Consider the following 12,830-nt stretch of genomic DNA (forward strand, 5'->3'; position numbering starts at 1 on the left):
TTTTCAAACTAATTGGTTTACCACATATCTTGTATTTTTTAAAAAAATTTAAATTACTAATGTTACCTAGAGCATATTCAATAAGTTAAATGGCGGTTGTCTTTGATAACAAAGTTATTCGAGAATCTCTTTTCCTCGGATTTTGATTTTTCGGAAAGTTTCAGTTTCTCCTTTCCATTTTTGCCTCCTAAAAATAGCCAATTATAAGTGGTTTTTTTAAATTTAATTCATATAATCTCAAGAAAATTCCTTTAATTCAAATTCTCGTTTTCATAAAACTTTATTATCTTAAATATTTGTTTTTCTTAATCTGTCAAATCTTTTTATTTATCATTTTTAAAGCCATTTGAATTATAAAAATAATGTGGAAAAATGTAAATCAATCAAAACTTGACGTCCATTTAAACGGACGTATTTTTTTTATCCAATAAAATAAGCACTCAGGGCATGTATTGATATGGATATTTTTAAACTTGTAAAAGGAAATTTAATTTAAAGATATCAGCACCAAATAACTGATATGATGATGGATGGATGTCAAATAAGCCCTAGTTGTTCTACCTTAATATATAGTAAAATGAGTACGACCTGGCAGGGGGGGGGGGTTAAATATAAATATCTAATACGGTTACTCATATTCGAGCACAACAACACTAATATAAACAATCTAGTTTCATAAAATTTAAGTTAATTTATTGATTTCACGACTCAAGTACAGAACTCGAGTTATAAAAACAAGTCCACTATGAGTCGGGGTTAAGCCGACTCGACTGAGTCGTTTAACAACCCTAGTTTTGCAAATGACATTCAAAAGAAAGATGTTTTTTAAACATTATAGAATTGTGCGTTGGGTAGTCTATGTTAATATAGGTCTATGGGTGTAAGACATAAATAAACACATTTTGCCAATTTTAAAAACAATATAATTTAATATAATATATAGGTAAGGGGTTATGACTAGCTATTAACAAATATAAGGGGGGGGGGCGGGGGTATGACCAGTTAATAACATATGTTTTCCAATACGAGCTCATGCCCTCGATCATTTTTAAAATTACTTGATAATGGTTTAATTCTGAATTTTTAGGGTATTCCTCACAGCAATAACACATGTTATCAAATAACATAAAACTAAATAAATTCTAGAATATTCTATTAAATAATATTTAATAACGCTTAAAATATGTCTTTATTGTTAAAAATCGTTATTTATCAAATTTCTATTCTTAATCTAATAACAGTAAAATTATATATTATACACCTTATGATACGATTTAACAAATCAATTTAGTTTCAACAAATTAATCACTTGGGACATTATATCAATTTAACTCTAGTTAAAAATGGCGCGAAGGATTCAAATTGTAAATTTTTCATCATCAATGTAAAACATAAATATATTTTTTTTTGTTGTAAACTTGATTATAATTTAATTCTAATTTTAAAAAATAATTTCCAAATAGAAAGATTATATTTAATAACATTTCAGGATATATATATTTTCGCGGCAGTGTGTTATTTTTTCAACTTTCAATCATTTTTTGAGCGCGTGTTTTTAAATTTAAAAATCTGATTTTACCGGCGGAAATGTATGCTCGAATACCTACCCTATGAATTTCGTACAATTTTGCCATCAACTTTTGAGCTCAATATAATTTATACACTATTTTCCATGGATTTTTCCCATAAATTATTAAAATGACTCAAAATTTAACGGTAAAATAAAATTATCTACAATTCCTAATATGGGTATTCTTAACATGCTGAGATTTAAAGTTGAAAGTATAACAGATTTCCGGTAAAAACACGTTGCCCCTATCATGTATATAAAGATAAGTATTTTTAAATAAAAATTTTTATACAAATAAACATACCCTACAATGCTAATTTAATAAAATTACATATTTATTTAAAGCTTTTCAATTCGCAAATATAACCACATACCCTCCTTTCAAAATACTGAAGGCGTCACAAGCAGCTCGAGCTTGTCCTTCTCATATGATGTTGGAATTGAGTATTGGAGTTGACAAATTATTTTTGGCTCAGAACTTGACACTCGTTCCTAATTTAATGAAAGCCACTGAAATTGAAGTAATGTCCAAATTTTCAAATCAAAGATACTCGGCTAACGATATTGATTTCCCATGTTTCTACGAAACCAATCATTCATATGAAATTCCGACTAATAGTATTTTAATGGGCATATCGTCAAATTTTGAGAGCGTAAAAAAAATTATTAATTATGTATCATCATAAACTTGAGTTCCTGAAAATATAAATTCTTTTCCGAATTTAAGAGTTTCTACTATGCCTTTGATAGATTATAATACATCGCCAGGATTTTGATAAGAGGGAGGACGGTGCACCTTCTCTTCTCTTCTCTTCTCTTCTCTTCTCTTCTCTTCTCTTCTCTTCTCTTCTCTTCCCATCAATTTCTGGAAAAGGGTTATATCCTTACACCTCTACTCCCTTATTTAAGAATTTAATATAACTGTCACAGTATATCAATAAATGATAATTGTATAAAGAGGATGGGTTATCACGTGTTAAAAATATGCGATGAATTTTTATCAAAAAATTAAAACAACAACTTTCTTTCTTTCAATCTTAAGTTTTTCTGGCTTTTCATGTGATTAATGTTTAATTTTGAGTAAACTAGCAAGATGAAAGATATATTAGTAATTTATCAGGATTTTCATCTCTCATGCGTTTTATATTTTATTTATGAATGCTGCAGGTGAAATGAGGTTATTATTTAATTAGGCTTATGATTAAAGCTTGTTATATAATATTAGAAACAAATGCCAATTAAAAATCCTTTTAGATAAAAAAAAAATACAATACTAATATTAATATATATATATTTTTATCGCGACAAAATATCACATTAAGATTAATTCTCCAACTAAAGGATATAATATGATTGTAATTGTCAAGAATTGATTATATTTATGATTTTGTAGATACCATATTTAAGAACAAATCGTCATTTTCGCAATAAATATATATATATAAATAGCACTATATAATGAAATATTGACAAAGTTGATAATAATAATAATATATATTTAGATAATTCACATAATATTCCTGTCAGGCGATCTATTGACATTCATAGAGGTTCCCTGGACACATCACTTAAATATTGTTAGCAACGAATCTTCAGTCTTTTTTTATTCACCCACTAAAATCTTAAATGGAGATAAACTCATGTAGGTAAATATTTTATTTTCTTTTTCTAATCTCTTTTTTAATAAATTTTTTTTTCTAATACAGGAATCCCCCGAGCATGCGCAGTAAATAAATTTGTTTTTATATCTTATTTTTTTTTATTCGCCACAATTTCCCATTTACAAATTTATAGTTTTTTGAGATAAATAAAAATTTGTAATTGAGTTATGTTTGTTCAAGAAAATTATTTTTTGAAATTGTTATATAATACATACCTGGTTGTAATGATGAATCTGTATACAGAATTTTTTTATTAATAAAGGAAAGAAAGAAAGAAAGAGAAGAAAGAAAGAAGAGAAGAGAGAAGAAGAGAGAAGAGAAGAGAAGAGAAGAGAAGAGAAGAAAGAAAGAAAGAAAGAAAGAAAGAAAGAAAGAAAGAAAGAAAGAAGGAAATATAGTATGAGGAGGCATTTAAGATTGTGGAAAAAATAAAACTTAGATAGTTTAGAACGAATAATCGCAGAAGTAAGTCTTTGTCGTAAGAAATAGGGATTCCTTGGGCTGATCGGTCTTTTCGCAAATCCGTTCCTTTATTCTTTAAAAAAAAGCGTTGAGATTTGCTGCTGAAAGCGGTAAGAATGGATCAAGAAAACTTATTATCGTAATTTTCTTATTATTATTTTGTTATAATATTCTAATCTTCTTTCCCAATCAATTAAGAGGGGTTAATTTTTATGCCCATAATTGTCTATGCTTATGTATACAAATATACATATTATTTTTTAATGCAATCTGAGAACTATATACAATACAATTTTCAAAATTTTGTCCCCTCTGGTTCCTAATAACAAGACTTTACTGTTTATAATACTAACTTACATACATATACATATATACACTATTATATTTTACTCTTATATGTTAAAAGATAAAAAAATTAAAAAGAGAATGACTCCAGTTAACAAAGTTGTCGATATGATCAACCCATTTAATGCCAGTAAGAAGTTGAGACTAAAAGTTGATTTGGCGTTATTCATGGACGCGTATCGTTTTAGCGCCTCTGATATGGAAATGGATATCAATCGGGCAGGTCATTATATGACCACTACCGTTAACATGATGAATCATTTGTTCAAGCATGAATCCATGGGTAACGCGGTGACCATAATGTTGCGCATAGTTTTGATGAAAGCACTTACCGATATTATGGAACCTGAGACCAATGGTCAATTTTCGGATTATCTTACCAAATTTTGTACTTTTCAAAAATCTGTTTACGATAATCTCGCTAAAGCTGAGCCCGAATCACCTAGATGGAATATTGCTTTTCTTTATACAGGGTAAAAATTATGATTAGAATTCGATATAAATATGAGAGACCTGCAGGGATGCCATTAGCACAGCCCACTCCTCCAAGATTTCTTTAGAGAACAAATTTCCGCCCAGGGTGTACAAATTCTTTTCCTACTGCCTTACTTTTTAAAACAAATTGTAATATACCTAACCGGAATTTTATGGCTGGTTTTTCAACGAAATACACAATCCATACATAACAACTTTTTAAATGATTTTATCTCCCCATTTGTCGTAAAGGAGGGAGTTTGATTCATGACACTTCGTATTCGACTAGATAATAATAATTCCCTTATATCCTGTCACTTTGTAATAAGTATCCACCATTTTGCGCTCTTTCCATAGGCAACATGAGTAATTGCCTGAATTTGGGATAGAGGAAAAGAGAGATAAAATGATAGCCATTTTAAGTGAAAAAATTTTTTGTATTTTGAATATTGAGTGCATCTCTATTCCTTTTCAATTTGATTTAATATCACCAACCAAAATAATTATTTGATTTGAATGATATTTTACTAGAAATATTTTCTTGAGAAATCTAAAAAAAAAGTGTGAATGGAAAATATGCTAAGTAAAATGAATATGATATATAGTTCTATGTGATACTCAATTATTTTTAAGTATGTTTTTGTTTATTTTTAACCATCTTTTTTAGCTAAGAATGGCGATTTAAGATTTCCGCCCAGCCTGTGTATTTAAAAAAAAAAAGGCTCAACTAGGCCGGATATATTTAAAAAATAAAAATACGGCCCGGCAAGACCTGAAGGTCTCTGATATATATATATTATGAATTACAATTATAAAATTAAAATAATTCTCTCTAAATAATTGGGAAATAAAAATCGATATTAATTGAGCGGTTTGAACTAAACTACAAAATGCCTAGGTAAACTGCAGCTGCTTAGGTAATTTTAGATATATACTTTAGAGATCTGCAAAAATAGGCCCGGCCCAAATCCGGCGACTCGAACCCGGCGGCCCGAACTCGACCCGAACGGGCTTCGGTCAGGGCCGTTAAGAAGATTTGGGCCGGGTCGGTTCAGGCCTTAGAAATTTTTTAAAATATATCCTAAATTTATCAATATAATATTAAATTTTTTATGTAAAATTAAAATATGTGATTTTATTTGGAGAAAGTAGACGCCAAATAACATATATCGTTAGTGATTATAAAAATTAATTTCTAAATTTAAATATTCGGGCCTGGCCGGGCTTAAAAAATTAGGCCCGATGCAGATCACTAATATACTCTATTAATTGATGTGAGATTCATTTTCATACGATTTAAATAATTTATAAAAATTTAATTATTAGATATACTCAATAATATAGGAACATACATTAATAGTTGCATTTCCTTTTACCTCATAATAAATAGTAATGTTGTTATGTCGCATAACTTTAGCGAATTCCAATAGAGCTTAGCCAGATATTGGAATGAATTCTATTGGATATAAACTTGACACATCCATTTTGGAATTAATCAAAGTATAACAACACTAGTTTAAATATAATTATATAAATAATTACAATTATATTTTAAATTATTTCATATTATGTTACCTTGAGATTTAATATTATTTAAAATTTAAAAATTAAATCTTTAATATAATTAGATTAAAGGATTTAAAACTTGTGAGATAAAAGAGAATATACTTGTAATAAGCTCTTAGTTTGTTTATTAAAACTGCTTAATGAATAGAAATATGGATTTTTTTCAGGATATATTTAACTGTAATACTTCTTCATTTGTTGACTAACTTTACCTTTAAATAACTTATAAAAATTTAATTATTAGATATATTCAATAATAAAGGAACATGCATTAATAGTTGCATTTCCTTTTATCTCGTAATAAATAGTTTAAATATAATTATATTAATAATAATTACAATTACATTTTAAATTATTTCATAATATGTTAACTTGAGATTTAATATTATATAAAATTTAAAAATTATATCTTTAATATAATTAGATTAAGGATTTAAAAATTGTGAGATAAAAGAGGATATACTTGTAATAAGCCCTTAATTTCCTTATTAAAACTGTGCTTATTAATGGAATTACGGATTTTTTTGAGGATTTAATTAACTGTAATACTTTTTAATTTGTTGACTAACTAACTTTACCTTTATGACTTGATTTTATTTTTAATTTATTAAATAAAATAGACACCATTGACACACTTGAATTAAAATATTTTATTTTTTCAGATTCCAAAACAAAAATAAATTAATAATAAAGAATATCCAATATTATTTTTTCTATCAATTATTCATTATTATAATAAAAATGAATAAATATTTATTTATTTTAATATAATAAATACAAGTATTATTAATTTAATTTTTATAAGTTATTTATATCACTAATGAATCTTACTCCAATTAATAAAGTATTTAACAAAGATTTTTTTTTACCTCGGCATTTGCAGTTTAGTCAAAACCCCATTTTGAGTTTTACAGAATTAAATTAAGATATCCGAAATATAATAAATTAAGAAAATATATGAATTAATGTCATTATTAATCCAAGACTAGTTATTCAAATGATAAATAAATATTAAGAGAACATGCCACAATATGATAAGTATAGTGCCATTTAAATCATATAACACGTTGTAAATCTTTTGACAAAAAACAAATAATAATATAAAAAAGCGTGGATATATGGAACGACAATGAACCATTCATAACTGGAGCTTCCTGGCAAAACAGTATTTGTAATAACAATCGCGCATGCTCTATTGTAGAAGCCGGGGGAGATAAGGGTTACAACATGTATATAACTGGTGTCCACGAAATATCCCACGTGTAATACTTCACATTTATGAATTTATAAATTTTCACGTAAAAATTATCTTTTTTTAAAATGAATGTTATTTAGTTTCTTAAAAAAATTTATAATTGGTTTAATAGTTTATTTGAAAAATAAACAATATAATACTTACAATTGTAATTTAATTAGAATAGGATTAGATCATGATCAAACTTTTAATAAAAAGGAATGTTCGGTTTATCAATACATAATGAACACTTCACCCTCGTTTTCGCTACATTATTGGTCGCCTTGCAGTCGCATCTTTTTTGAAGAAGAGTTTAAACCCTTGATCGCATTTACACAACAGCATAAAAGTTTGTAAAAATATTTAATGCAGTACGGAATGTGTGTATATATTTTAAATAACCAATTCCAATCTTATTTGAGTCTATCTATTTTTTTAAAAATTTTATATTAATTGGCATAAATTATAGAATTAACATCTCTGAAGCGTTATCCCAAGTTTCATTGCATGTTAGACTCATTCTATTTATACGAATCATACCTAAGGAGCGAAATCGAAATTATAGATCCATCCAACATCCTATCTTTGGACCAACAATGCCAAGCAGCGAACGGGCCTTTATCCGTTTACGACCGGGCAATGGTAGGCCAAAGTTGCCAAATTTTATACTGCCTTCAAGTTAATTTCAATGACAACCCACTATATTATACTTACACACCGATTGGTTCGGCTTTGGAATACAGCTATTGCGGTAATAATAGTTGGTGCAAAAAGGGTATTTGTACCTCTTACGACAACAAGGATATGGGGGGAGATGTTTTGAACGATACACTCTTCATAAAAGATAGATGTAAAAATTATTAATTTTACGTGCCATGCTTATTATAAATTTTGTCTTCCAATTTAACTCTAAGTAGATTATAGAGAATTGGGTGGGTACCCATTTACACATTAAACTCGATTTCCTAAATCTCAATTTTGACATTTGAGCGCACTCTTAAAAAGAAATAGAATTTCCTTATGTCATATCAATGTTTGGAGAATTCGGAGAGGCATTTACCTCCCTGAAGAAGATAAATTACTCATCTTACGGATGATCCTAAAGTAGATTTCTATATTTGCTAGAACATTAGACTAGAAATTTGTCGTTCATATTTACTTTTTAGAAACATATATCTAATGCATATATATTGATAAAAAACACAAATTAAATTGTAAAGATTCTGCGAGAATAAGGATAACCTATTCAATACCATATAATTTAATATTTCGGAAAATATCTTCTTAAGCAAGTTGGTTGTCATTTAGGAATTACAGTTTTTATCCTATAAGAAATAATAATTTTTTTTCAGTCATTCCGAGACCTATAAATGGAGAATGGAGTGTTTGGAAAATGTACAAATCTTGCGAATCCTCTTGTGTTTATGGCAGCATACCTTTGCAAAAATGGATAAGGACCTGTTCAAATCCTTACTCCTCATTCGGTGGCAGGTATTGCGGCGAATCAGAACCACAAAACTCAACGCTCAACAAAGTGGATTACAGTCTTGATCTAATAATAGTGGCAGTTCAATGTGACAACTATCCTGTTAGACAGCTAATAATTATCGATTTTAAATTTTAACGATTAATATATATTATTTAAAAATTTATAACAAATCTTATAAGAAATGTCGAAAGTACACGTCATATTTCGATTACAACCCCTCGTATTGTGTCAATCAAATCAACGTGAAACATAAGCCAGGACTAACGGGGCAAAGATATTACGAAACCAAACAATGCTATGGCTATTGTAAAAGTATTAATGATTCTGAACAAGCTCAAGTTAAATTTAATATGCCTAATGGCATTGTATGCTACACTAATACGTCAAAATTGAACGCGACGGAAAATGGAAAAGAAAAATACGTAACAATAAAAAAGTATTGTTTTAGAGGCCATTGTGTCGCAATTAGGAACAATTATTCCGATTTGATACCTATAGCTGTACCTGTTATAAAAAAGAGGATTATTCCTACAGCCCCTTCTATTCCATTTCGAATGATAAATTTAACAAATAAGGGGAACATAAGCGCTCCGACGGAGCGCATCCTATCCATCAAACACTTTATAGGCAACATTACCAATAAATGGTTCATGGATGGCGCAATAAACACCAACATTAGCACTCCCTTGATCCCTCAACAGTCAGATACCACTAAAATGTCAACGCTCGCTTATAGAAATGATAGTAGTGACCAGAATATTTACAGAAATAAACAAGCAGAAATTATCTTATTGGTAACTTTGCCGATTCTTTTTATGTTCTCTACAATTTTAGCTTATTTTCTGTATCGAGCCAGATTGAATAATTCAGGAGTTTATAGAGATTTGCATCCCAACGAAGGCCAACAACTCTCAACGAATTACATTGGAAAATGACTTAGTTTATCAAATTTTAACATTAACTAATCTAATATTTACGTCTAGATGATTTTATAAAAACTTTAATCAAAACAATTCGAATTATTAGCAACTAATTATAATTACTTTGTGTTACTTGACAATGAATAAATTAAATAAATATCTTGTAAATTATTTATTCTGTCCCGAAACTGGAAAAATTATTTACTTTTTCTAACGGGGTTTTCGTTCATTTAAAAAATGATCTATTCGTCTACTTTTTCATAATTCTGCCAAATTATCCATTTAGGCATGATCATAAGTCTTCTAATTCCTATTTTACTATTGTATACATTCCTACCTAATTTACACTCAAATACAGTTTTAAAACATCTCAAATATTTCCTATCTCGCCCCTGTATAGATATCTAGAGGAGATCGGGCTTTGAATGTTATAATAAATAAACGCCGTTAATGGTATCTTTTTATCCTATTGGAAAATCAGTCTTCATAATAACACTTGTTTGCGAGAATTCTATTTTTTTTAATATTTGCTTACAGTGGATGCATCATTAATTGATTTATCTACTCCAATTAATGGGAGTCTTTATCATTTTAAATTCTCTTTGGGAGCATTTATGAGTGTGGACATAGTATCATTAAGTCTTTTCTTGGAATTATTTTTCAGTCTGCTATATCTATTAAGTAATTTATGGGAAAAGAGTTTATATTGTCAATTAACTAAGCATACTCTGTTAACCACACTTTGAAAAACTATTATGAACCTCGAAGGTGTTCCAAAATTTTATACATTTTCGTTCAGCAATTTTTTAAATGCGGTATTTGTTAGGAATTTGGGTGTAATCCTTAAATGAGGATATAAGTAGGCGTTGTGCTAAACATTTCTAAAAAAAATCAAACGCATTCGCGTTAAACGTTCATCGACAAAAATTGAACGCGTTCACGTTTCAAAACTTTACGAATAATTTTTTTTTAAAATTTCATTTAATATTTAAATAAATATTATATATTTTTTAACACAATATATTTAGCCTTGTTTATAATTAATGGTTTTAAGTGAATAAAAAAATATTTATATTTGTTTAAAAAAAAATTTATTATTAATTTTTAATATATAAAAACTTTTGTAAATAATTAAATAATCAATTAATTGTGTTAAACTAAAAAAATTATAAAGCTAAAATAAACTTCAAATAATCACATTAAAATCAATAAATTTAAAAAGATATTAAATATTTTATATCTATGTATATAATGTATAATATTTGATGATTTTTACTTTTTGTATCTAATCTATAATCATAATAATTTAACAAACCTATGAAATACAACAATCTAAAATAAATTATTAGATTTATAATTATATTAGATTATATAAAATAATATATATTACAAGCAAGTATCCCATTAAATTAGAAGTTAAAGATTTTAAATAGATATAATACGTTTTTGGACACATTTTACATTTGATAAGGATAGAATTGAATGTTGCTGTAAAAGATTTATTATATTTGATATAGTAATGTTAATTAAGAATAAGATGATGATGATGAATAACAACATTATGCTTACTCTATTTATAAATAATAATATTCAAGTTAATAAAGTATTCTATATAGGACAGTAGTAGTGACTGGTTAAAAAAAATTCAAATGTGATAAAGGTAACAGCTGATTAAAAAAATAACCATTTTTTTAAAAAAAATTTGGATTATTATAAAATTGATAATTTTATTTTTAAATGAATAGAAATAAGATTATATAAAATTGAACTTCGCTCATCAAACGCTTATATTTAAAATTATATATGCGTAATTAATTTTATTTCGACGAATTACTATATAAAATATATTGGTTGTAATATCGACAAATTATTTGCCCAATATTAAGAGTTAAATTGTCTTTTTTTTCGAAAATTTGCAATAAATGATTAATATCCTCAAGATTTTTATAAGTATAATAAACAAATGTGTGAATTATATAGTTTAAAGTTTTATTTAAATCGATTTAATGTGATTTTGGGTTATGTCTTAATTTAATGCCAATTGAATTATATATTTAATAAATGTTTTTTCTTTATCAGCAATAGAGTAAGATTTATCATTTTCTTATAATATGAAAACTAATATAAAACTACATTTTTAAAACTGCTTTCAAATATAAAAATTTGTTCTATAAATATATATAAAAATAGGTTATAATGTAAGCGAGTTAAATTGAATTAAAACAAATTGGTTAATATAATTTGGATATACAAATAAATAAATTTAAATATAAATTTATAGTAACCGATAAAATATATAAAATTGTTTACTAAATGTTTTATTAATGTGATGTAATTTAATATTTATATCATCTATACAAATGTTATTTACAAAGGTTAAGATCCGGACAAATCTTAGAATATGATTATTTATATCTAGAGATAGAATTTTTTTGTAAAATAAAATTTTGAAAAGCCTGAAATTAGGGAAAAACACGGCTTAATCAAAAAATATGAGAATTACTAGAAATAGCAGGTCAAAGAATATCTGGATCAAGTTTTTAGCCGAAAACTAACTTTGGCCTTTGGGTTTTTCAAAAAGATAGCAGATCAAATTTGGAAGAAACTAAAATAAATTAAAACGCAATCCAGCGTCTACATGAGCGGGAGGGGTAGGAACAGTTCGCATCCTATTTATTTGAAGGGGGTAGGCTCTTTAATGGGGGTAAGAGGTAGGCTGCTTTAATGGTGGTAAGATTAATTTCTTGGTTATCTATTAAATTTTAGATGAAATAGGACAAAATTTATTGCTGTAAAAATGACTATTTTTATAATAGAATTATTATAATGCAATTCATCGACCAAATCTAGATATTGCAAACAATCATACACATTGTTTTCCAAGTAAAACTTTTTGCTATCATTTCAGCAAGCTCATAATGCCATAATAATTAATTCATTGTAAATAATGGAGGTTTTAATTGAATTTATTATCTAAAAAATAAATTCTTTACATTCACAAAATATCGATAGTTGGTAGTAGAGAAAGATTAATTTAAGTTATCCTTTATAAATTCTCTGAAAAGAGTATCAATATATTTAAAAGGTAAAAATAATAATAGGGAGACAC

The sequence above is a fragment of the Gordionus sp. m RMFG-2023 genome, chromosome 1 (assembly GCF_954871325.1).
Source record: "Gordionus sp. m RMFG-2023 chromosome 1, tfGorSpeb1-WG-v2, whole genome shotgun sequence".
NCBI lineage: Eukaryota > Metazoa > Nematomorpha > Gordioida > Chordodea > Parachordodidae > Gordionus > Gordionus sp. m RMFG-2023.